The sequence below is a fragment of the Acanthopagrus latus genome, chromosome 16 (assembly GCF_904848185.1).
Source record: "Acanthopagrus latus isolate v.2019 chromosome 16, fAcaLat1.1, whole genome shotgun sequence".
Taxonomy (NCBI): domain Eukaryota; kingdom Metazoa; phylum Chordata; class Actinopteri; order Spariformes; family Sparidae; genus Acanthopagrus; species Acanthopagrus latus.
This window is the reverse complement of record NC_051054.1, coordinates 22,939,808-22,964,540: the sequence shown is the minus strand read 5'-3', so window position 1 is coordinate 22,964,540 and position 24,733 is coordinate 22,939,808. Positions and strand designations below refer to the sequence as shown.

The 24,733-nt window shown below is 39.4% G+C and overlaps 1 protein-coding gene across 3 annotated transcripts in view; it reads left to right on the top strand.

The window, feature by feature from the left end:
• Positions 1 to 24,733, top strand: part of LOC119034220 (leucine-rich repeat and fibronectin type-III domain-containing protein 2) — a 133,732-nt gene that overhangs the window by 33,743 nt on the left and 75,256 nt on the right. For all 3 annotated transcript variants that reach the window (XM_037125032.1, XM_037125030.1, XM_037125031.1), the window contains exon 2: positions 10,819 to 10,929. The gene's annotated coding sequence lies outside the window, so the exon portion shown is untranslated. The remainder of the gene's footprint in view (positions 1 to 10,818; positions 10,930 to 24,733) is intronic.

Genomic DNA, 24,733 nt, shown 5'->3' with positions numbered 1-24,733 from the left:
TTAATAGCCGAAATCGTGAAGAAGACAAATGGGCAAATTAGGTCTTTCACTTTGATTCGCTAGCACACCGTCAATCAGAATGGCCAGACAGCTGGCACACGACCAATCATAGAATCCAATGGCTCAGACGGCCAATAGCCAACCTTCTTAGACTTCTCATTGTTGAATCGGAGTGGACAACATCCTTGCGGTTCCAAAAGCTTCCAATGCAGCTGAACACACCGAACAGATTTGTTCCCGACCTTGTCCGACTCTCCCCAAACACTTCAGACGTCCAACAGTTGGGTCGGTGTGTTCTTGCCCTAACTCTGTCTCATGGGGAAGATCCTCCTGTGCAAATTGACATTTACACCTTTTTAGAGTGCTTTCCAAAGGAAAAAAAAAGTCAATTATTGATCAACCATTTACTTTAAGTGAATCCAAGAATGATAATGATTAAATTAAATTTTCCTAGGATGTCTGGTCAGGCTAAACAGTGTGACTGTGTGAAATGTAGCAACAGATGCCATCCATGTGGGTGGCGTCCACATGGGTTGCCAATAATCTTACACTTTACAGGCTGATAAGTACGAGATTGCATTGTGAGCCTGCAAGCCAGGGATTTCAGTTTTAATAAAAGATCTAATAATTAGGTTCGTTTTAGTATTTAGGTAGTGTTTAGGGATTTAGGAAACATTGGCTATTGATCAGTCTTTACTAAACTGCTTTTACCTTGTCCTAGGAGATGTTTTAATCCTTTCAGAGGCAGAAGCCTGTCCAAGCTAACGAAATTCAAAGGCCCACCTTGCAGATGGGCATTAATTTCCTTGACCAAGGCTCCATACTATCACTCATTTCCCAGAGCAAGACAACTGTTGAAGTGTCCAGCCTGCCAAGTCCATACATAAGCAATGACTCCTGTATTGACAGAAGGTCAGAAGATACAAGGAAGCAGTAGGCAGGAGGAGTATGATTCAAAGGGCACTCACTGCTAGGGCTCACTTGGCGTTGGCTGCCTTTCAAAGAAAACTTTCAAAAGGAAAAACAGACAATATTGCTTAGGGCAAAAAATAACCAGTCAGACAGAGTGAAGTGTTTTCAGTTATGTTTGCAGGCTTTTTTTTTTTTTTTTGTTATCATTATCAAGCCAAATTACATAATAATGTGAATCCATTCATCCAACAACAGTGGGAAATGGAAAGAAATCTGCTAGCCTTTTGTTTTTCTATGCTTAAAAGGAAAAGAACAGCGCACACATCAACTTGTTTTCAATTGATTTGGTAAACCATTGACGCGTTGTCCACATGCAGCAAATCAGCAGGGTTTCCTGCACATAACACATTGTTATTCAGCTTATGGAAATATCAAGGTTGCACAGCCAAAATGTTCTTACTGATGTCTTTGTGTCAGGCTGCTACTCTCTCTTGTTGTTTGCATGAGAAGGTGGAAGTTTAAAGAGCACTGAGTAATTGTACAGTGAATAACGAGGGGAAAAAAGGCAGTGGGATTGCTGTGCATGCTTTAAGCACTTCATCCAATAAAGTGGCATGTGTTAACCAGTGTAGAAAGTATTGTTGTTGTTGTGGTACTACCGTCAGCAAAGAAAGGAGGCCACTATCCTAGGAAATATTCCTCAATGCCTACCTTGCTTACTCTTGACAGGTTAGGGTGATAGTGAGACATACTTCAGCTGCTTAATTTGTGTGGTAGTGAATCTGCTGCTAAGCTTCATGCATGCCACCGGAGGAGGCCGATATGCATTGCGTACATAGTGACTAAAGTGCAGAAATATAGGTTGAAATATAGAGACACAGTAAGGAAGGCATGCAACGTAGACCACAGACTAATGTAGGATCATATATGGAATGCATTACTCTCCAATGGGAGCTCATTAATTTCAAATGAGAGAATCCATTATGGCTGCACCTCTCATTGCAAATTCACTGATTTGGGCTGACAGTGTTGCATGCATAGTATAAAGTGACTGCCATTCGGCGCCATCAACGGAAATTGATGTGAAAAGAACATGTCGGTAAATCTGCTACAAAAGTTTATAATGTACCACAAATTGATTGGTCTTCTCCAAACATATTTGAGTTACAGGACATCACATGACCCACATGGGACTGCCAAACAGGTAGTTAGTAGCAGAAGTCCATTACAGATTAAACATGCTCCAGGAATAATGCTGTAGCTACATGATGCATTTTGTGCTTTTCGCCCCCCTGAGAAAACAGTTTGCTTCGGGCCTTATGGAAGCATTTTCTGTTTTTGATAAGTAAACTCTAGGAAACACAAACAACAGCCCAAGGACATGCTGCAGCTATGTTAGCAATAGCAGCTCTCCAGTCTTTAAGATGCTAATGGATGTGCCTCGAGGGAGAGGACCAGCAGCGGACAATAATACAATAAAGAGGGCAGGTAGTTATTGCTAAATTTTAACCTCCAGCAGCATTGTTGGGTGACATGTTGCTCTTGAAAAATGCACACTTACATGTTGGCGGTTAAGTGCAGGGTACTTATTGGCATTAGGTTGTCACATTTAAGGAATGGGCTAATGTAGTGGTTCAGATCTGGAGAAGGTGAATTGTTTATCCTCACACTCTCAAGGCGTGTGTCTGTATGTCAGTATGTGACAGCATAACACTGGCTGTGCCACATTAAAACATGAAGCCTTCTCTCCCACAAGGAACATACAGTGATCTTGAAATAATTATGTGCAACAGAATATTGATGTGTGATACAACAAAGACGTGTATGCCGTGGAATTTGTGCTGCTGTCAGTTCTGTAATTGCCTGTGCCAGCCTGTAGCGGGGAGCTGGAAGGACACAGTGTCACATATGATGGCAACACCAAAGCCTTGACCCTGACAACCCCAGCTGGAGTGGCTCCGAAACATTGTCTTACCACAGAAAGAATATCAGATTCCAACTGACCTCGGCCCGCTGCTGGAAATCCCAGTGTCACTATAAGAGGCTTTACTACAGACTAGAGGCGAGTGAATAGGGATAATTTAATGAAACATTAGATGAGAGCACTCCACAGTCCGTTAACAAATTGCTTTTCTGACTGCCAAGCTTTGCTCAATTTGGGTTGCCTGAAGGAAAAGCTGAGTGAAAACGAGAAAAGAAAAGGGAAAAAAGCAGCAAGTATGCACCTGCAGTGTTTAGAGGTTGGACTAAATAGTGCCAAGAAAGCAAATGAAACATAGAAGATGAGGCGTTCCTATGATAACGAAGCCTTGTCTGGAAAGTCTACTTGTGGACTTTCCACTGGACGGATTAAGCACAATAGGAGGCTGTTGACTTCCGACCAGAGAGAGCAGAAGGCACATTTCCTCTTATCCACAGCCACCTATGGGCATAAACAGGTGGCTGCTGGGTCCTGGCACCTTTCACTGCCAATGCTAGGTGAATAAAGGCCGGCCTTATTAAGATGCTGGCAGGACCCAGGGAGGCATTTTTGTGGCATCACAAAGTAGATTCACCCCTCGTTACCTCTTTGTGCTACGTAGTGTTCTTAAGCTTGGGATTTAAAGCTGGTCACAGAGTAAAGCCTTGAATTAGCTTAATGAGAGCCATGCACATGACTTAAATCTCACGTGCAGAGAAAGTCACAAGCAGGCACTCAGATCCAATACGATTACTGTGTGCTGTGCTGAGAGACGTGGATGGATTTTGTTGTCTGTGTGCGCGGTTAAAAGAATGGTGTCAATAGAGTGAATTATGTCTGCGTTTGCATGCATGCGTCCCCCTCTGTTACTGCTGGATTTACATTCATGTGCTAATGCAAATTTAATTGGGACTCGGGCATATGGATTCTTGGTATCTCTGTAATGAGGACAGAGAAAGGCGCACGACCATTAAAATGTATGTCTCAATTGTATATTGTTGACTTCACTCAGTTCCAGTGGGCGTAAGCTAAAGCGCTGTTGCAGCATTGTTGAAAAATTGCAGAAGACACTGAAGTCTGTCCGACATACACGAAATACACTGAGACCATCAAAGTTGAATAATGGGACGTGTTCTAACTTTTCAGTTTTAGTAGAGCTTAGAGTAGGCTTCCGATGAGCGTTAGATTTTGTTCAGATAATGCAAGGACTTGTCAAACTAACAGCGTGCTTTGTTGCTTCTGCTGTTACTAGCAAATAGTAAAAATAAAAATAGAAAATAATGATGGTAATGAATAAATAAATTACAGGCATCGATTCAGCTTGTTAGCAAAGTCTCATGTATTGGATCTTAACATAGATTCAGCCAAATCTGGGCAAATACCACCTGGTTAATCAGATTATTTGAAAGAGAAAATAAAAACCATCATGATCCGTAATGTATTCTGTGAACGTCTGTCACCGTTTACAGACCTACTGCACTTTTAGTTGTGCGACTCAAGGTTTATGTAAAGAATAAAAATAATATTAGCAATGCTTCAAGCACGCACTCTGTTAGTTCTTTATCCAAATAAATTGGAGGCTAATCTGGCTCAATAGCTTGTTTACAACTCGTATGACTGTTTGACCTCATGTCTCTTTCCCCTGTGGACCTTACTTCCCTGAAATGGAGCAAATTCATTAGAGAGCTGTCACAAATGCCATTTTTGGGGCTTTGGCGCTTCAGTGGCAATAACCCCTGAATATTTTATGCTTCTAATAGGGTTGGTTGTGGTCACATTTGTGAAAGCAAAACTACCTCATGGAACATAAGTGATCAGTAATCTGTAGGGACTGTAGGCAGCGGACAAATTACACATTTTACCATCATAGCTGTACTACTGTACTACTGTTCAACTGTCACTGTTACTTACTGTTCCTTTACTTTTACTCACACTTTCTACACTACATCTTGATTCAGAGTTGCAAAGAAACCAGAGAAGATCACATTTCCAGATGAGTAGCGTGCTGTGTTTCTCTGCATTGCAATGGCTTTTGCCCCATCGACTGGGCATTTGCTATGTTGTAACATAGAAAAACAGTGTGAGATGATTTATTGCAAATGTGACAATATCAAGTGGCTCTGCTCAATCAACAGTACATGACCAGTCTCTGTTGCACAGCACAGGGCTGATTATTTGTAACTTGTAACTAATCAGTAAATGCCCAGGGTGGGGTTTCTGAATACTGATTTGGATGTCAATTACAACGGCAATGCTTTAAAGAATAAAGGTCAGCCCTGAAACAGTGTATAATCCTGTATGGACCTACACCTGTAATATAAAGAACTGACTTATTTCCCCTTTGCACAACTGATAATCAGAAAGATTAACGTAAAAGTGACACAGCATGTTTCCCTTGTAAACAGTATGTGCAATCAAGTTTCAAGATGAAATTAATTGGTAATTAACTGATGGCATATCATATATAAATGGTATCATGCTGACATGACTCTGCAAGGTGTTCTTCTTAATTATAAATCATATTTGTATGTATATTATGTTAATTTGCATGTTGTTAACATGTTTACGTGGCATATATATATATATATATATATATATATATATATATATATATATATATATATATATATATATATATATATATATATATATATATATATATATATATATATATGGCTACACCATTATCTGTATCCGTTCACCCAACTAAATGTTTTGTGTCAGTCAGTGCTCAGGATAGATGGAGCTTTAATCAGAAATGGGTGATGCTTAAATTGGAAGTGGGCATGATTAATCAGAAGTTGCTTATTTAAAGCTGCAGTTTTGAGTTTTGAGAAAAAAAATGACTTAGCCTTTTTTAATACTTGAATCAGTTACTTCAGCTATCTAATACTGACACATTTTTCTTGGATGGAACTGGTAAATGTACATCATTTGTACCAGATTAATGTTTCAAGGACTGAAAGATCTCTGAGATCATGCTCAACCCTATCAACCATCGCAAGGAGGTAATACTGTAGTTTGAGACAGAGAGTGTGAGAGAGATGAGCATAGGTCAAGTATGAGAGGAGTTTGAACCTTGGTCCAAGCTCTCAATAACTTCTTTAAACAACCCCTGTACAGTGAAGTCACAAGCAAAGGCTTTTTATAAAAGGCTGTTTATAAATAATAAGCTGTAAATTGAGTTTACTGTGTTCTTTAGCTTTGCACTTGCGACAAGACCTGTCAGAAACTTTCCTCTCAGCATAGACTTGAGGAAAATATTTCCATTTATCAATTAGTAATTGCTTGGAGCCTGTCTCTACTCTCACAGTCACAGATTTGTAGGGTGCATGATCTAAATGAGTCCACAGGCTTTTGTCAGGTAACACTGACAAGCAGAACATGGAAATCACATTAAACCCTGCATGCATCATTATCAATGTTCATGGCTGGCTGTGGAGACAAGTAGTAAAGCCTTGATGGCAGCCATCATGAAAATGTACCTTTGATCCACAGATGTCCAGGAACACAGTAAATCCATAAGCAGGTTTATCTGTCTCAGCCAAAATCCTAGCAGTTTGAAAGAGCAGGCTTGGACAGCTATGGACTTACATATAATGCTCTCAGATGGAGGACATGTATGATTCATGTTGACTAATCTGGGGGACCAGTGGACCTACTTTCTAGGTCTCTTTCTATTTCATAGTGACCCATTCACAGATGTTCAATCTTGTATCCACCGCTCAGAGTTTTATCAGTGTTCTCTGTTGCTGTAGCTCACTGTAGCAGCCTAGTTTCCACGGCTCGCAGATGTATTTTCTCAACGGTGGATGGTGGGAAAAACGCAGAGGGTGGCCAAGATACGTTCCTTTACACCTGAGGGCTTTAGTCAATCTGTTGAGCGTGCACTTACTCCCTCACTGGTGGAGAAGGAAACATATTCCAGCATTTCTCTGTTCATAATGTACATGTCCATGTTACAGCCTGTCATGAGCCATGAGCCTTACAATAGCCTGTTAAGCCTGTTAAGTGCACACTCGATGGATATACCAGTTTGGTCGAGTTACTGGAGGACACGGATGTCAACAAACCGATATGTAACTCCTTGCACAAACACACTGTTTTAACTACTTTTTTATTCATTTTGAGTCATACACGCTACAGTGCTGTGTTGTAAGGTGTCTGCTGATGTTGCATGACTTTTGGGGTGAGATGTGGAGCATGTTAAGATGAACACAGCGTAAAGTTCTGACCCCATGCTGTTAGCTGTCAATGCTAACTCTCCGTTCATGGATCCCTGTAATGGTTGGACCAAATGTGTTCGCGTCTTCTGTACTGGCAAGTCAAGGGTAGCTTAAGCAATGAATCAGCATGTTTAAATCGACCGAAGTTCTCCTTTAAATGCACACCAGTATTTTTATATTTTTATCTGGTTTCATATTCAGACTTTTACCTGCTCCAACACACCCGATTCCAACAATAAGCTTGTTTTTTTGTCTTCAAAGTTTTGTTGAATGGAAATATGAAGCTGCAGAAAATGGAAATACTCAAGTAAAGTGCAAGCAACTCAAAATTAAATTGAGGTGCTGTACTTAATGAACTCAGTCACATTCCATGACTGTCAGTAAGAAAGAGGCTGCAAAGGCAGGCGTTTTTGCTCCATCATAGTGTGGCCATTTAGGTCGGGTGGGTTCGATGACATGTCATTTAACGTAGTTCATTTGAGGCAAGCTGCGCCTTATACTGCTACCATTATCCCAGTAGTGCTAAACAACACCTGCAGTATGTCCCAATAAGACCTTGCAAATGCAGTAAGCCTGTGAAAACCACCTACATTTACATTTACTCTTTTTTTTTTTTTTTTTCTGAAGCGAAAAATAGAGCGGTTAGATTGGATGTTCTTAATAGCAAAGTTTTCCACCTAAAGTTCACTGGTCCCTCGCTGGGCAGGGAAGAAAAAGAATTACTGAAACACCTTTGGGAGTAACAAGTAAGCAGCAAGTGAAAGAATTGGTGCAATCTTGCAGCTTTCTCAGCCAACTTCTTTGCTAATGGACTTGCAGAACTGTCTCCTGCAAAGAGGGGAGAGAAGCTCAAATGAGGCAGGGGAATGACATGCAATAGACTGGAAAATATGAGAAGAGAGAGAGATCGGGATGGACTCAAGCTGATGTGTTTATTTGCCGCTGCAGGTGCCCAGCAGAAGTCCTGGTGGGCGAATGCATTTTAAGTCCCCAATGCATAAAAAAGTAGACCCAGTCTGTCTCCAGCCATCAAAATCAAACATGGCCTCAGATGTTGCTCTATTACAGAAGTTCTTGCAGGGCTTCAGAGGAAGGTTTGGAGTTGAAATCCCAGTCAGTCACAATGCAAAGCTGTTTTTGTCCAACCTTTTAGGCATTAATGCTTGATTTGATACCCAATAAAATGGACACATTATTTGCCATTAGTTCAAACCAGGATTCATCACTTTGTAGTTCAGATCACATTATGACTGATACACAATTTTCTTTTGAAACTGAAGTGTTATTGTGAAGTAAATTGACTGGGAGATGAAAGGTGTTATTGAGTGTTATCAAGTGTTAATGACTTAGGAAGGAATGAAAGGAAGGCAAAGAAAAACTGTTAGTCAGAAAAGACTGCATGCAACATACAAACTACCACTGCTGCAGCACTATGAATGTGTTGCATACTTAAAAACCATCCACTCTTGAAAGCTTGCCAAGAAGATTTATAACATCATAGGTAATTGCTGACTTGCATGTTAATTAATGAGGCAGTGAAACACACTGTTTCTTGATAACCTTTTGATCCTGTGAAAGCTGATAAAGTGTCACGCTGACAGTAGGTTTATTTTTAAAATAGCATTGGATGGATGGATTCAAATATACATTGTCTGAAAGAATTGGCTATAGAAATGAGGCAAATGCAAAGTTAGAGACTAGATCAACATGTCATGCAAAGGCTTACTGAGGTGAAAAGTTAATAATAGGAAGATTTAAGTGATGACTCTGTTGCTATTAAAAACTGAAATCAATGCTGTGACTGAAGGCTAATGGATATATTGATGTGTATGTTATAGTAAATCAGGAAATCTCTCTATCTCTCTCTCTCTCTGTCTTTAGATAATGTGTATTCCAGGGGGAGTATTCTTTAAATGGTGGACCACAAAGAATAGAGGATGATGAATGGACTGACTCTCAGTCTACAAACAGACATGAGGTTCCAAATATCTCAGCACCAACATCCACGATCAGACTGAGCTTTAGATGGAGCTGCCATTTTGAGGCTGTGGCTCACTGGATGTCTGTTCTGTTGGGCGCTACATTATAGAAACTATATAAGGGCGCTCTAAGAAATGACTTCAAAGAAGCAACCGAGATAGCAGCTGCCCAATCAGATCTCACTTTAGCAGGATTATAGCATTCAGGTCCCCAGAGGCAGAAATGAGGATGTGTCATAAATTATGAATTTTCCATGAGAGCAGATATGGACGGCGGTGTCATGCAATAATTGGCACAACACTTAGCTCCAAGTGAAGCTGGCTGGTGGCTGACTGATGTATGCCGCAGGCTGCTGTCCCAGAAACATGTTGAAGTGATTTGCAAAGTCAGCATGACACAAAGAGGAACCCCAATTACCATGTTGACCCCTAGGCACTATGATGTGGCAACCTCATTTCATGACCTGCTGGGGAGCACAGTGGGTTCAAGGTTAGACTTTAGCCTTTTGAGATGATTGAAGGGGCACTAGAAAATACTGTAATGTAAAAATGTACCTGCTTCATTTAAAGGTATATTCCAATGTAAGTCAATCCATGGTTTAACACAATGTGACACCAAGTAAGACACCCCCTCGAGAGATCAAGTTTTCCGACCGCTAGCTTATGTAGTTTTAGCAACCTCAGAAAAAGACCACACGATAACAATACACTGCAGTCTATGCCTCCAACAAGAAACAGACACAAAAAGCCACAAATAATGCTCAGAACAGCACTAAACTTCAGCAACAGTACAAATAGGGTCCCAGCACATAGTTTGAGGCATCAAACAGCAGCTAGCTTCATCGTATTCCTGTTGTAAAGAGAACACAACTCAGCACTCTCCTGCAACAGCGTCCTCTTGTGGGGAAGCCCGATGCATTGATTCCCGAGTGCAGTTAGAAATGCTCAATTCCGTTCTTTTCCCCATCCGCTCTCGACAATAACTGTAAGGCAAGGCACATATGAACTTTGATTGTATTTCCATGGAGTAATAATTATACATTTTCATCCTTGAGCTGCGGAACTCTACTGCACTCGGTAATCGAGAGCGGTGAGTTGAGTTCTCTTTACAATCGAAATCCAGCTAAGCTAGCTGCTGTTTGATGCCTGGAACTATGTAACCAAACTACCTATTGTGGGTGCAACACTAATAACGGTACAAAAACTAGTGACGTTAAGTTTATGATAAGGTCATGGGTTTACTTAAAATTACCATTTTTGTCAACAAAAATTAAATGATAAGATCAGTAACATAGTAACATAGCTCACGTTAGCATACGTGCTGGATACAGGAGGAAACAGCTTGCCCAGTTTGGTCCAAAGTTCACAAATACACTCTCCAGATTCTCTCAAACTCACCCAACTCTTTGTATCTCGTTTATTGAATTCATACACAGAGAGAGCTGTGTTGTGAACTAGTTGAGTGACTATATACCTCTCAAAATGTAGTGTTTTAGTTAATGCTGGACCTTCTCTAATTTGATAGCCTTACAGCAAAATTCAGACATTTGTCGCCACATTAGGCACAAAAACATTGTAGAACTTTGTTATAAGGTTGATTTTCTCCACATTCCCTTGGAAATAAAGATGTCCTAAGAGAATGAGACTGAGAGAATGAGTCTTACATGCCACACAAATGTCCAAGATCAGTCCTGTTTCTCATCCTCTCCTCTCTCTGCCTCTCCTCTTTGTTTTCCTGCAGGTGAAAGAGTGAACACACACACACACACACACAGTCGACACCTTGCAACGTTCATCTGTGGGAGGAGGGGAAGGACTTGGGATTGTTTGCTGCCTGCAGGAGGAATCCAAGGTCAGTACACAGTGCACTCACTCACGCACACACACACATGCACATGTGCACACACACACACACACACGCACACACACACAGGTTTGAGAACAAATAAATAGATGGAGGGAGCATCTTCTTTTCAATTGGCTGTGTTCATATTCAGAGGAGTTCAGTGAGTTGATAAGATATTATGCATGAGCTGCACCACCTTCATGAACAAATATTGGAGAATGAATGAGGAATCCGACATCTAACACAGAAAAACAGATTTTTTAAGAAAATCTTGGTTGAGATGGAAGAGTTAATTGACAATTCCCAGACGTCTCTGTCCTCCCTTCCTTCCCTCTTTGCTCTCTCCCTCCTCTCTTTCTCCTGCTTCCTCTGTCGTTCACCCTGTCCTTCATCTCTTTTTTAAAATGTCATATATCTAAAGAAATCACTATTCAACATTTCCATTCGCTTTGTTGGGCTGTCCAAGGTTTTTTTTTTCCCTGTGAAGTCCACACACTGGGAAGAATTTGGATTTTAATTGCTTCCCCATAGATTGCGGCTTCACTAGGAAACTAGGTTAATTGCATAATAAGAGAAAGCCACTTGTGACCTTCGCTGAATGCTGCCAACCACAGTTACCGCAGCATGCATACTGCAGTGTTGCGTTTGCAGTATATTTAAAAAGAAAGGTGACTGGATGTCTCCCCATTTTTATATAAACATCAGTGTCACTTTCAAAAAGCGTTTTTGACTCATGTCAGTGGTTCAAAGCTTCCTTGACTTGTCATGTTAACAGAGTAGTTCCTCAGCCCACATGTGTCAGCGCCGGGCATCAGACGAATGGAATCGCTCATTGTTGTGACTGCACTACAGGTTGATTAGTTTAATCGAAGTTGCTTTGAAGAGTGAACGGAAAGTAAACTTCTTGATCTTGAGGGCATCGATACTTCTTGCTTACTTCAGTTTTGACTGTTTTTCGTCTTTCCTTTCTTCTTTATTTTCAAGGAGAGTTGACCAGACAGGCTTTTTCATCTATATTCAGGCAGTGTTAAAAAGGAGGGATTCATCACAGACAGCCGGAATTCCAACCGGAATCAATCAGACCAGACCTTTTCTTGTTCCTTCCTTCCTTTCTTTCTTTCTTCCTTCCTTCCTTCCTTCCTTCCTTCCTTCCTTCTTTTCTTAATTCTTCTTTTCCGTGTACTTTCCTGTCTTCCTTTTCTTCTACCTTTTCTTCCTCCCTATCCAAACATTTAGTCTTTTTGTTCTCCCTCCTGGCAATTGTTCCATCTCTCCTTTTTCTCTTCCTCCTCACTTTTGTTTATTCCTTCTTTACCTGCTTCTTCCCATTTTTCCTTTTTCTTCCTCCATCATCCGTGTTTTGTTCTGTTCTTTCTCACACTTTTGTCTTGTATTCCTTCCCTTTTTCCTTCCTTCCTTCTTGCATTTTATTTCTTTCTTTTTTTGCCTTGTTCCTTCTTCTCTCTCCTGCCTTTGGTTTCTTCCTTCCTTCTTTCTTTCCTCCTGTCTTTGGTTTCTTCCTTCTCTTCCTGCTCTCTCCTTTTGTTCCTTCATCCTAACTCGGCTTTCCCATGTGTTTCTTCATTTTCCATTTTCTCCTTCCATGTTTTTCTCCTTTCTTTCATCCTTCCATCCTTCTGTCATTTGTGCATTATTTCCTCCCTTTCTCCACTACTTCTCTCCTTCCTTCTTTCCTGCCTCCAAGCCGTCTTTTGTTTGATCCCCCATGATTCTCCTCATTTCTGCTTTGCTTCCTGGTGCATGTGAACAGCTCTCGCAGAGCCAATGATAGCAGGAGATGAGGTTAGGGCCATGACATTCCCCTTAGGACCGATGCCTGGCACAGAGTCCTCGTAGAATATTCTGTCAAACTACGTCACAAGCTCAGGATAATAATACCTTTTTTATAGGTTGAGAATCCCAGGGCACTGTGAAGGACAAGTTGGGTCAGATGAAAACACAGACTGACTGTAAATTGTATGTCATTGCCAGGGACAAATTGCATTCATTCAAATGTATGAGAGCTGAGTTGGTTGGAATTCACAGAGGATTTGATTAGGTTTTGGTCAGCATGCTGATTTCCTCCTGAATAGTCCAAATATTGTGCAAATATCTTTGACATCTGCAGTGAGTGGCATTCAGCTGCCAGGTGCCTTACTGAAACTGATATTTAGCTTTGCCTCTAGTTCAGTGACAGTAGTCTCAAGTGTTATAGGCAACTCGTATGGTTGTTAAAACAGAGCAGCAGTATTGGTAAAGCTCTCGCTAATGGACAAATAAGGTAGAGCTAATTAAATGTAATGAGCTGTATTGAACCGCAGCAGAATTTCACTGACAAAATGAACAAAGTTTCACATCTCTGCATTAACCAAATCACATTCACCTAATTGCACATCTTCTAGACAGTACAGGGGGCAATCACACCGAGAAACATCTCTGTACATTTACATTGCTTTATTTACAGTATATTCTGCGTCTTGTTGAACCAATTCCATGTCATCCTGCATCATGAAAATGAATAGAACAATTGCATTATTTGTTTACAATGTTATGTGTATGCATATACTGTAATTCATCGTAAATGCATATTTGGTGCCTTCATATGTCATAAACAACACTTTCACAAGTGTTAGTTTGAAGACTGTATTTACTTTAGGATATATATATATATATATATATATATATATATATATATATATATATATATATATATATATAGGTGACTTTGTTAAACTATGAACCATTACATGTTAGATTTGCAGCTGAAAATGACAACAGAGATATACAACTTTGGTGTTTTCGTGTTTTTCCCTAATGGTAATCAATTGACAGTTGTCTACCCAAAAATGGGGTAACAGCTGATGTAAGATGTCCCGGCGATTCAGTCTATAGAAGTGGAATTCCTGACATATTTGTACAACTCTAGCATGAGTGGTGTTCTTCAATACTGCAGGACAGAGAAATATTCTGTTGCTGACCATCAGTAACCCGCAGACTCTGGAGACGATGCACTGACCTAGTCAGGAGGTGTACTCCATGGATGTATTACAGTTGGCTGTCCAAGGTGTACTCACAATGCCTCAATCAAAGTTTAACACATCAAGCTGAATATTCATGACACACCCAATGCAGTTGAAGGGAACGTTACCCGTGCCAGGGCTATTAACTTGAGAGCAAAGTTCATTAGTGTGTATGACTACTCTATATAAAGACAAAACCCTCATCACTGCATCATTTGGTAGTAATCTGTAAATCAATCGATGATAATGATGAAGTCACAAATAGACAATTTAGTCCTCAAATAAATGTCACATTCTCCTGCTGCTTTTAATCTTTCCAGAAACAGGCTCCTCGCCCAGAGGAGGATGATATTCAGTCTATCACATGAAACACAGACTAATTGATTTGCCAAATAAAGATCCCCCCCCCCCCCCCCCCCCACACACACACACACACACACTCCATCCTCCATAATATGAATTTTAATAATAGCCAATGCAATATTGATGTGATCTCAATATGTCACTCCTCAACATATTGAGAAAGTGGAGTTTAACTCTCTGTGGACTGATTGTTTTACAATGTAATGAGCTGAGGCTATTTGATTAGAGGGCTGCTTAGACTCTTTCAATCTCATGGTTTCACTTTTGAAGTTCCGTCTTTATTGAACACATATACTGGCAATTAATGCATTTCCACAACTGTTACTGTTGAATGTCAGGCCACCATTTAACCAGTGTTAGTTTAGTTGACTTAGTAGACAGTCATCAAGTCTTATCGGGGAAGAAGGAAAGGTTTGACTGCTATTGAAAGGCTGGCATGTTGCTCTTTTAATGGATTGTGGTGGATTTTAAGGTGAGCTTGAGTAGTGAGACTGTTAATGATGGGGGCCCGAAGGTGCTGTAGGGTTCTGATAGCACAGCCTAAGGTTTTTGTTTTGGTGCAGCATTGTTATCATTCAGTTTTAGTTTGCGCATTAATCTCAAGAATACCTCTATAGAGAACCATTGCAGAGTATCATAATACCATATCTTACTTTTTAATAACATAATCACATGACAAAAATGTTGCTGTGTGACAATTCTGTGATCTTATGTTCAACAATGTTTCTTTATGTACAAATTTAACACATTTTAATGAATAACTTCATACAACATCTCTGTGCAACTACTATGGAATTGTTAAGGTTAAGGAAGGGCCATGGTTATGGCGTATGACAAAAGAAAGCATAGCCTAAAAGCTAGCTTGGACATCCATGTTGAGGCCGCTGCTACTCTTAATGTAACACTGACACACCCTCTTGATAATGGTGCCAAACTTAAGCCAGCAGCACTCCGCTTACTTGTTTGCTGCTATGCCTTCGCTCGCCACTATTAAGTCATGTCAGTTGTTGCTATTACTGCCACCACAACCCTGGTGTTCATAAAGCACCTCATAAGCCCCACCTTTGCCCAAGCATCCACATGTAGAGTTTATGTTCTACCAGGGGAAAGTTATTGTCACTCTCCACTCCCTGATATGCAAGGCTTGGCCTTTGTGCATAGGTGGTGGGGAGTGATGAGATCAAAGTATTGCATTTACATAGTAAGACATCACACAAGAGCTGAACCATGGCTAAGGTGTGGTTCTGGCTCTGGTTAAACGATGAACATTTACTGTGTATGTATGAAATAGTGGATGGAGCATCTTAGGCAAAAGGGCCTAAAACCGGATTCTTTCTATCGGCCAGCTGGGGTAACTGTACTGGTTGCAAAAAGGAGATGTGTGTCAGCTTATGAACAAATGACCCTACTTCCCACTTATAATATTATGTTGATTTTGTAAATCATAGCCCGCTGGTAATATTAACCATCATTATTAAAAGGTAAATGTATAGTTGATTAAACTTGAGCTTATTAACCTTGAACAGGTTTGTAAACATCAATGCAACTTTACAATAAACAATTTCTTAGCAGTAAATTAAGTATTACTACTCTGATTTTACTATTTATCAATGATCGGTATTGTGGTATAAGTGTTACCGTCCAATTTAGCGTTAAATAGAGATTGCAACCAGTTTAACTTCAGGACCTGGCTGATCGAGGATTTTGTCTTTTGGTTCCAAGTTAGGCCAATCAGTATCATCCCAGCCTACACCCTACTGTCAAAATAAAGTCACTTCTGGCTCTAAAAAAACAAGAAAGTAATGGACATAATGCCAAACTCCAGGCTTAAAATGTTGATGTCACACTGGGTTTATACATGGACTGGACATGGACAGTCTCCTGCACTATAATCAGATGTGCTACACACCTCCCAACTCCCATACTGTTACCTTCTTAACAAAGTGATCACTTCTTGCAGGACTGTGGGCACTGGACCTAAATTGTGCAAAATGGACACAACCACCCAATATGAATCCGTTTTCAGCTTACACCGTGCTGTTATTAGTTATTGTCACTTTCTTCTCTGCATGAACTGACTAGCTCAGTACTTCAATCATAAATCAGCTGGTGGGACATGTGGAGTTTGGAATCCTGCTTGGACGCACTGTTGAACACAGTCTATATAACTATACATTGTAAAGAGTAAAAAAAATCATACATTCTATGACAGGAAGAAAATAAAACTGTAGGGCACACGACCGACTGCAATGAAAGTGATGTGCCATCAGTTTTTTGAATTACGCAGGGCTGCATTGTTTCCTCTACATCTTTTGTGAGTGGGAGTGCTTGGAAGCCTTTCACAAGAGATCTGTGAAAAGAATGTGGAGAAATATGTGATATGCTTTAAACATTGCCCAAACAAATTGAGTTCAAAGAACTAAACCAAACTTGACAGTCAAACAAAATCTGCAACATCCCACAGTCGTGCTGATTATATAAAAACTGGCTGATGAAACTGAAGCAGAGACTCTTTCTGTGCAGCATAATGTTTTTTGCCTCCTCTGATCTGCTTTGATCAGAAAATATCTGGATGGTGAGATCCCTGAATAGCTCAGCCTCCTACAGCATCTGTTTATGAACTTGTCCCAAAACTGTCACCGTGGTTGATGAACAGTAGCACAAGCCCTAGGGATGAAGTTTTGAGAGCGGGATCACGTCAGCCCCTTCCTCAGAAGTCTTTGGATGGTCTGAGAGCTAAAGAGTATATTAGCTATCAACCCCCTGGAGCTACCTGATCTGTGTGTCTTGTTCACCTTTCTCACATGTGGGGTTGAAACTGTAAGTGAGCCTGTAGTAAGGGGTGTTGTTTCTCATGCTTGCGTCATCGCGGTTACGGAACAACGAAGTGCTGGGTGGTTAGACAGGGCCTGGGGTTTCACCATGTGCTGCGACTAAGAAATACTTTTATTAATGTTACAGTAGGCGGTGATTCAATCACGCGCTATATGGGATTGTTTCGTTTTGATACATGCACAGGAGGGATGGGGATAGGAAGGATGAGATGCAGCGGATGTCTCAGGTGAACTGAACCCTATACTGTCACTGATTAACTGTTTGGATACCTGGGGGCAAGTGCTTGTAATGAATAATCCAGTGTCTTCAAATGCTAACAATCTCATTGCAGTAGTCTGCTTATTTCATTGTAGTATGGAGATGTGCCATGCTATGGGAATCCATTTTTATATACTTTGGAAAAACACAAATATCTTTATAAATCTTTATTTCATGCTTAACTTCTCATGTAAATAAGTAGTAAGAAGTATGGTTAATAACTTAAATTGAAGAAAACCATAGTATCAATAAATGTATAAGCTTAAAACACTTAAACACACTGCATATTTGTGGCAGTTTGTACATACTAGTGACTTATGTATTTATATTTAATTCATTTAACACAAACAGTTATAAGTTGAAAGTTTGATCATTCCCACAATGGTTTGTATATCCCAGCTGTGTGCTGCCCCTCATTTATGTCACAGGTGTAAACACAAAGAATACGCCTGTGCATCCTTGCTCATAACTCTTCTGACATGTCTCCTCCTCACTCCCAGAGAAGCATTTTGGGAATTGAGAAATCCGTTAATATGGTGCAGGAGATCGATTTCCGGGTCATAGGCAGAAGGACAAAACAGACAGGAGATGAGGAAAACAAAGAAATGAGAAGAGCACACAGTTTGAAGACATATTTACCTAAATGCTGCTATCTTCAAAATCTAAATATAGAAGGTCTAGTTTGTTTTGAAAATGAGATATTACATCATAACAGTTACACTGAAAAACCTGTAATTTTATATATTTGTACCTCATTTCATTTACAGGCTACTTATTTCACATGAACACATTTTGGTGTCCGTACACTGAGGAATCAACACTGGTAACAGAGTGATTGACTTTCCTTCTGTGTTGCTGCACAATAGATTCAACATCAACACACCAATTATATATATATATATATATATATATATATATATATATATATATATATATATATATGGAGGGGGAAGAATTTATGAGATGACAAGAGCAATCGAAACAATTACACAGGCATGATTGCATATCAAGCTCATGAACAACAATTATCATCAAACATTCATTTTGTCATTTCATCAACCTTTGCCAGACAAGGATGCCGCCTGCCAAAATGTTTAGAGCAGATCATTTCAAACTTTAGAGAACAGCCAAGTCATTTCACAGCAATGCGATGGCTCAATAATTCCAAATGGGTCAGTGTAAACGCTCTCATACAAACACTTTATACATTGCGTTGTCATGAAGAAGTGGCATCACGTTTCATTTCAGTACCGGAATGGCCATTGTAGTAATTTCATTTATGAGTAATCACATTATTTTCTCATTTGCAGCTCGATTCTATTCCTAGCTCTGAATAATGAATGTAATCAACAGGGAAGACAAACATAATGGTATGAAACTAAACCAGTCAGTCATATTAGTTATTGTTAACAGGAAGTGCAGAGAAGGTAAAAGTATCTCTGACAAGCAAGACGGATATCAATGACTCTTAAATGCATTTCATCCCACGGCTGATCACAATCACTCCTGAGCCATAATCCTATCAAAGAGTCTAACAGAATGTGAAATTAGATTGCAAAAATCTCAGCATTAACCCCAATTCAAGAGTGTCAAACACATGAAGGAGAAGTCTCACGGTATACAGTCATCATAAAACAGATAGCAGCCGCCTGAAAAAAACGCTGCCTTGATTAAAAAAGTGTTGACTGAGAATAGAAGGGCAGCCGGGCTATTTTCTATTAAAAACTGCAGTGTTCAAGAAACTAAGCTTTCTTTTTTGGTTGTATGACCTGTGGTTTGCTGTGTTTTTCACTCTGGAGTTGGTCAAATAGATTTTTTTTTTTTTTCTGATCTTTGGTAACTATACTATGGCTGGGTAGACACAATAGGAGTGGATACAGAAAGTCTATTCTGTAGCCTAGACTTTTCAGTTGATTGTTGAGTAAAAATAACTGCATACGCAGTTGAAAATGTTAGTTGAATAGCTGTTTGTTCTGATGATGTGAAAGTAATTCAGATGTTATACATGACACCATCTTTGTACAGCTAGTGGTGAGCTGTAAATCCTGTTACGCTTAATTGTTCACAAAGGCATCAATGGAGTTCCACAACCTTTTCTGTTGATATTTATCAAGTACTATTTTCTGTGGCTGTCTGGACCATATCTCCACCACCACCATCAGGAAAAAAAAACTCTAGTGGGTAGATTTCCATTATATTTATTGAGTACATTCTTGACAGAGCCATAGTTTGAATACACTACAGGCTTTCCTTTTGATGTTTGTCAGGAATACAATTATCATTTTCAAGAGAAAATGGTTATATTTGCAACCACCTACCAACAAATGTAATCACATAGTATAGTATAAGCCAAATATTTTAACATTTTATCCGTACCAGTACATAAGATACTGTTTATACTATACATTATCAAGTACAGTTTTTTTGGTGGTATCATTTTTTTCAAAGCAGCCGTAAGCGTTGTTTTATTATGTAAAAAATGTGTTAAATAGCTCTGCTTTCAAACAACAATCACTTTTATAGAGTGTTTGGTCAGTTACCTAAGTCTCTTCAACACATGAGAAAATACATTTTCTGGTATCCCTGCCTACTTTATATAATCAGGATAGAATATTCCATAATGAAGAAGTCCTGTATGCTTAGCAAACACACAGAGAGCTGGATCCTCCGGTTCCACCTACACAGGCAATGGCAAAACAAGGAAAGCACTGACAGTGAGTCACTATGGTGTGGTGACTTGGAGAACTGAGAACAAACTGCAAGAAGTTAGCTGAGACTGCAATAACACCTGCAGCAGCTTTAAGCATATCTCTAATTAATCCAAAAAAGTAAACTGAAAGCTTATTGTTGCTATTTTTATTTTGTGATAGGTATACTAATAACACACTTGTATAAAGGTATTTTTGTAAAGGATGATTTCATTCTGATCTACAGGTAGAGCTAAAGGCAGGGATGGATTAACATTAGAAGGGTAGAGGAAGGCTGGAGGCTAGCAAACATGGATGTAAACAATGGAAGATTAAAAGTGGTTATAAAGTTGGCTTTGCATACGTTTAAGCAAGAAAGGGATTATTAAAAATGTTTGTTGAGATTAACAAAATGCCTTTAAGTGTGCAACAGTGAATTCAAACGCAATATCATTTACAAGAAACTCCACAGGGCCTATTTAAACCTATATATAAACCCCCACATCAGCCAAACCCTTCACAAAATGACACATTTAGGCTCATTAATCTGCTTTTTCACATATACTTCTCTGTCTCTGTGAGGGATCCTGAAAACGGTGTGTAATGTTTAAATGAATCTGTCTGAATGTAGCTCTTTGTAGATGCAGCAAAGACATGTGCAATCAGTCTAAAGTAGCAGAGTACACTGACATTGTGTGCTGTCTTGGGAGAAATTTTCAGCAAAACAGCTTCATGGGAGTCTGTATATTGCTAACTGCTGTAATGAGAGTAACATTTTGTTTTCCCTTAATTTCCCTCTCAGACTCCCAGTTGGGTTAATTGCACTTCGTGTAGAGATTATGTTATCATCAAATGACTTTCAGACTGATACAGTATTACACTGAAATCCCTGCTTGGATTTAATGATGCACAGAAAAATGTGTTACAGCAACAACTTATTTTATAAAGACTGCTCAACACAACAGGTGACCATTTAATGTCACTGTCAGCAATCTGAGGTTGTGAAATGTGATAAAGGGGATAAAAGGACAGGAAACAGCATGTTTCTTTGTGTTTATCTTGTGACAACTCTGTGTGTTTGCCTGATATTAGGTTATGGTTAGGAAGGATGTTTTAGCTTAAAAATTCCACCTTAAACATGGATTGAGTCCCAGGGTCTCCTTAAAAATATCCAGTGTTTTTTTTTTTTTTTACAAATGTTGAAACATTGTCTTATATGAAGGACAGGTCATAAACATACTGCACACGTGATTGTATAAATGTAAATACGGTACAAACATGAACCCATCAAAAACAGCAGCTTGGTCAGTGGCCTTAACATTTTAGCTATGACACAGGCAACATTTCATCCTTCCAACTGGGCTGCATAGTGTGCTGGAGACATAAAGAATGAACACTGACATTTTGTATTACATTCACATAAAAACTGTGGAATGGCATGCACAAACAGCTTTTGCTGAAATACTGCAGTATATCACTGTGTTATGTGTGGCAAATATAGAAAAACAACTAATTACAACAGTAGATAAAACCATCTTTAAGAGGCCACAGGGTGGGAAAAAATATCCAGTGATTTATACACGTTAATGACAAAAACAAGGCACTTAGCCATTCTTTAGACTTAATTAGAAAAAATAATTACAGTGATCTGCACAGAATTACTCATAAATGTGGTGAAAATTAACTGGAGTTCATTTTTATTTTTTTCCTGTAATCAAACACAAAAGAAGAAACAAGCAACCCACTACTATTTTTTTAGAATGTGACTGAGCAACCGCTGACAAAGCTTTTCATGTTTTATTGATCAAAGCAGCTATTGATAGATAAATGCGCTTCTCTCCATCTAATTAACGGATGGAATATATTGTACTGCCAGACAACAACAGTCCCACATCACGCAAATGTGGAGCAACTTCTCACTTGCCACATCAGAGGAGCTCATACATGGAGTGAGCGTCAAACCAGCCCCGTTTCTTCATTCATGTGTCTCAGGGGTCTTTCTGGTATTTTTGCACTTCTGTTATTTTCAGCGACTGGTTTGCAGCAGTCTGCAAACAGAATGCCGCATGCTACTGACAAACATCAGCGTTTCATCAAAGAACATACAAGCCGTCACTAACTGACAGTGTTGTGAGTGCACGGATATCTGATATGTTCTCAGGAAACTGAAGGTCAGCTCATTGAAAACACTGATCATGAATTCATTTAAATTAACTTTGCTTAACTTACAATTTGAAACACAGCCTATAAATGAACTAATAAAACATTTGATCATTTTTTTTATTAGCAGCCTCTTGATTTGTTAAGCATGTTTCATATACATGTATTTATTTTAAACATTTGTCACAAGATTTGCACATTTGTGCGGCAGTTAATGTCATCATTGTGTGCAGATAAATAAATGTAGTATGACTGCTCTAAAAAGAAGAAATTACCCCCATTTAAATACTCGTGTTGAGTTTTGTACCTGCATTAATCCAAATGTTTCCACTGATGTTCAAACCAGAGAAACCCATAGGTTCATTTGGCTGCCTGCCACTTTATCTTGATGTGAGGAAAGAAGACACAGATCGCAACAAAATGTCATATGAATAAAACGCAAGAAATACCTTGTTCGTGAACATCTCCGCCTGAGTCAGGTCGGATAGCTTTCCATCAGCAATAGTGGTCTGTTTAACGGTGTGTTCACAACCAGAAAACTGAATTTTGACAGCAAGATCATTTCCTTTCTTTGTGTTACTTGCAGGAGTGTTTACTCACAGCCAGTTTTATTGTACATTAACCACGAGGTTACATTTAAGAGGCTTTGTGTGTGTGTGTGTCTGTGTGTTTGCAGTATGGGCAGTTGTATCAAGCCCCTGGCTTGAGGCCTGAAGGCAGATGTAATGTTGTCCTGTAAAGGACAGAGAAAGGATGAGGCAGGTAACATGTGTTTCCTTATCTCGCTTCTGTCAATATGAAGACGAGAGCCGGACACCAGCTACACCAAACCCATAAAAGTCTTTATCTGAAAATATATAGATGAATGAATGAAACACACATTCCTGTGTGTCATACAATTACTTAACTCCGGACTCACCAGAGACTTCTCTCTCTTCTATTCCCCTGTCCTCTCTGTAACATTAAGTTCAGCAAGTGCATTTCCTCTCCTTCTCCAGTCAAACCTGACACCGCAGGTCACCTTTGTGGATGGCTGCTGTACTCAGGTTGATAAACAGGAGTCAAGATAAATCCACCTAACTATCCCAAAAGTTCTCCAATCAGGAAGAGCGGAATCTAACTGGGACTGTGTGGTGTTTATTCCTCCAGAGGGTCTAGCTCTCTGCACAACAAAACATCTGATTTGTTTTCATTGAGAGACCCCTAGTGGAGGAAATCCCCTTAATTACATGTACACTCAGTTTGCCATCTGGATCACATTCAGTGATGATTTTGCCATTGGGGACATCATTAGACATTCATTCGTGTTGCATGAACATAATCATCCCACCTCATTCATTTCAGTGAGGACACTGGACTGATATAGAGGGCTCAAGCAAAAATGAAAAGAAAAACATGGTTGGCTTAGCTTGCAACACATGTGATTTCCCTGTAGATTACTTTGTAACATTAAAGATGTAGTTCTACTTAGTGATCCCAGTGACAAATAATTTAATAGAGTTGAAAATCTGTCTGTGTCGTGTTTTGGCATCTGCTAAGCCTTCAAACTCATGAATTTATAAGTCAACCAGCCTTCCTGAATCACGTCTCATGCACGCACCCTTTGAATCTTTCTAATGGTGTCTAATCTAAAACACAAAAAACACAGATGTCATCTAACAACACTTGGTCGCTTCCCTAGAGGTATTTTCAGAAGCCTCAGGGGCAGGACAAGTCCAGGACAGGTGGATGGTTGGACACCAAATACCAGCATTTCTGTGTGTAGGAATACCTCACTGCTGCAAAGCTTTCTTTAGATTGATAATGTTCTAAAAACTGCAACATATTATAACAGTATTAAGAACACAAACTGTGTAATTATGAAAAATACAAAAAGACAGACAACAAAACAAAACAAACCAAAAAAAAAAAAAAACAATCAAAGCAAATTAAACAAAGACGACATAATTACCAGGTACTTAAGTCAGAGGTACTACCATTATAGCTAACAGCCTGAAAGCTTGTTGTTTCTCCTCAGTCCTGTACCTTACTGTACTGTATGCAGTCTGTTTGGCTCAAGATTCTGCACTTGTTTCAGTAGAGAGGAAGAGAAAGCGAGAAATATTCCCTGCAATTACGTTTGTTTTCTCTTTTGAGACCATTGCATCTGTTGTCAATCTGTGTCTCTCAATAGGCACTGCTTTAGGGCTTTTAGCTTTAACATATATTTACACCTACACTAATGCAAGGCTGTGATTTGCAAAGGTTACCTGTCCATCTAAAAGCAGCTACACTGGCCAACTCCATCCACCCTGCATATTACAAGAAGTAGACCAACCAACAAGTCTCGAATAAATTATGAAACCACATATTGTAACCTTTTATGAACTGAATTAGTAACAGTTCAAATTCTACTGGAATTTAAATTATTAATATATTCTATTTTGACAGTTTTTAAAAACTGATAATAAACACACTTCTTTTTACATACAAATTCAGACAGATAAT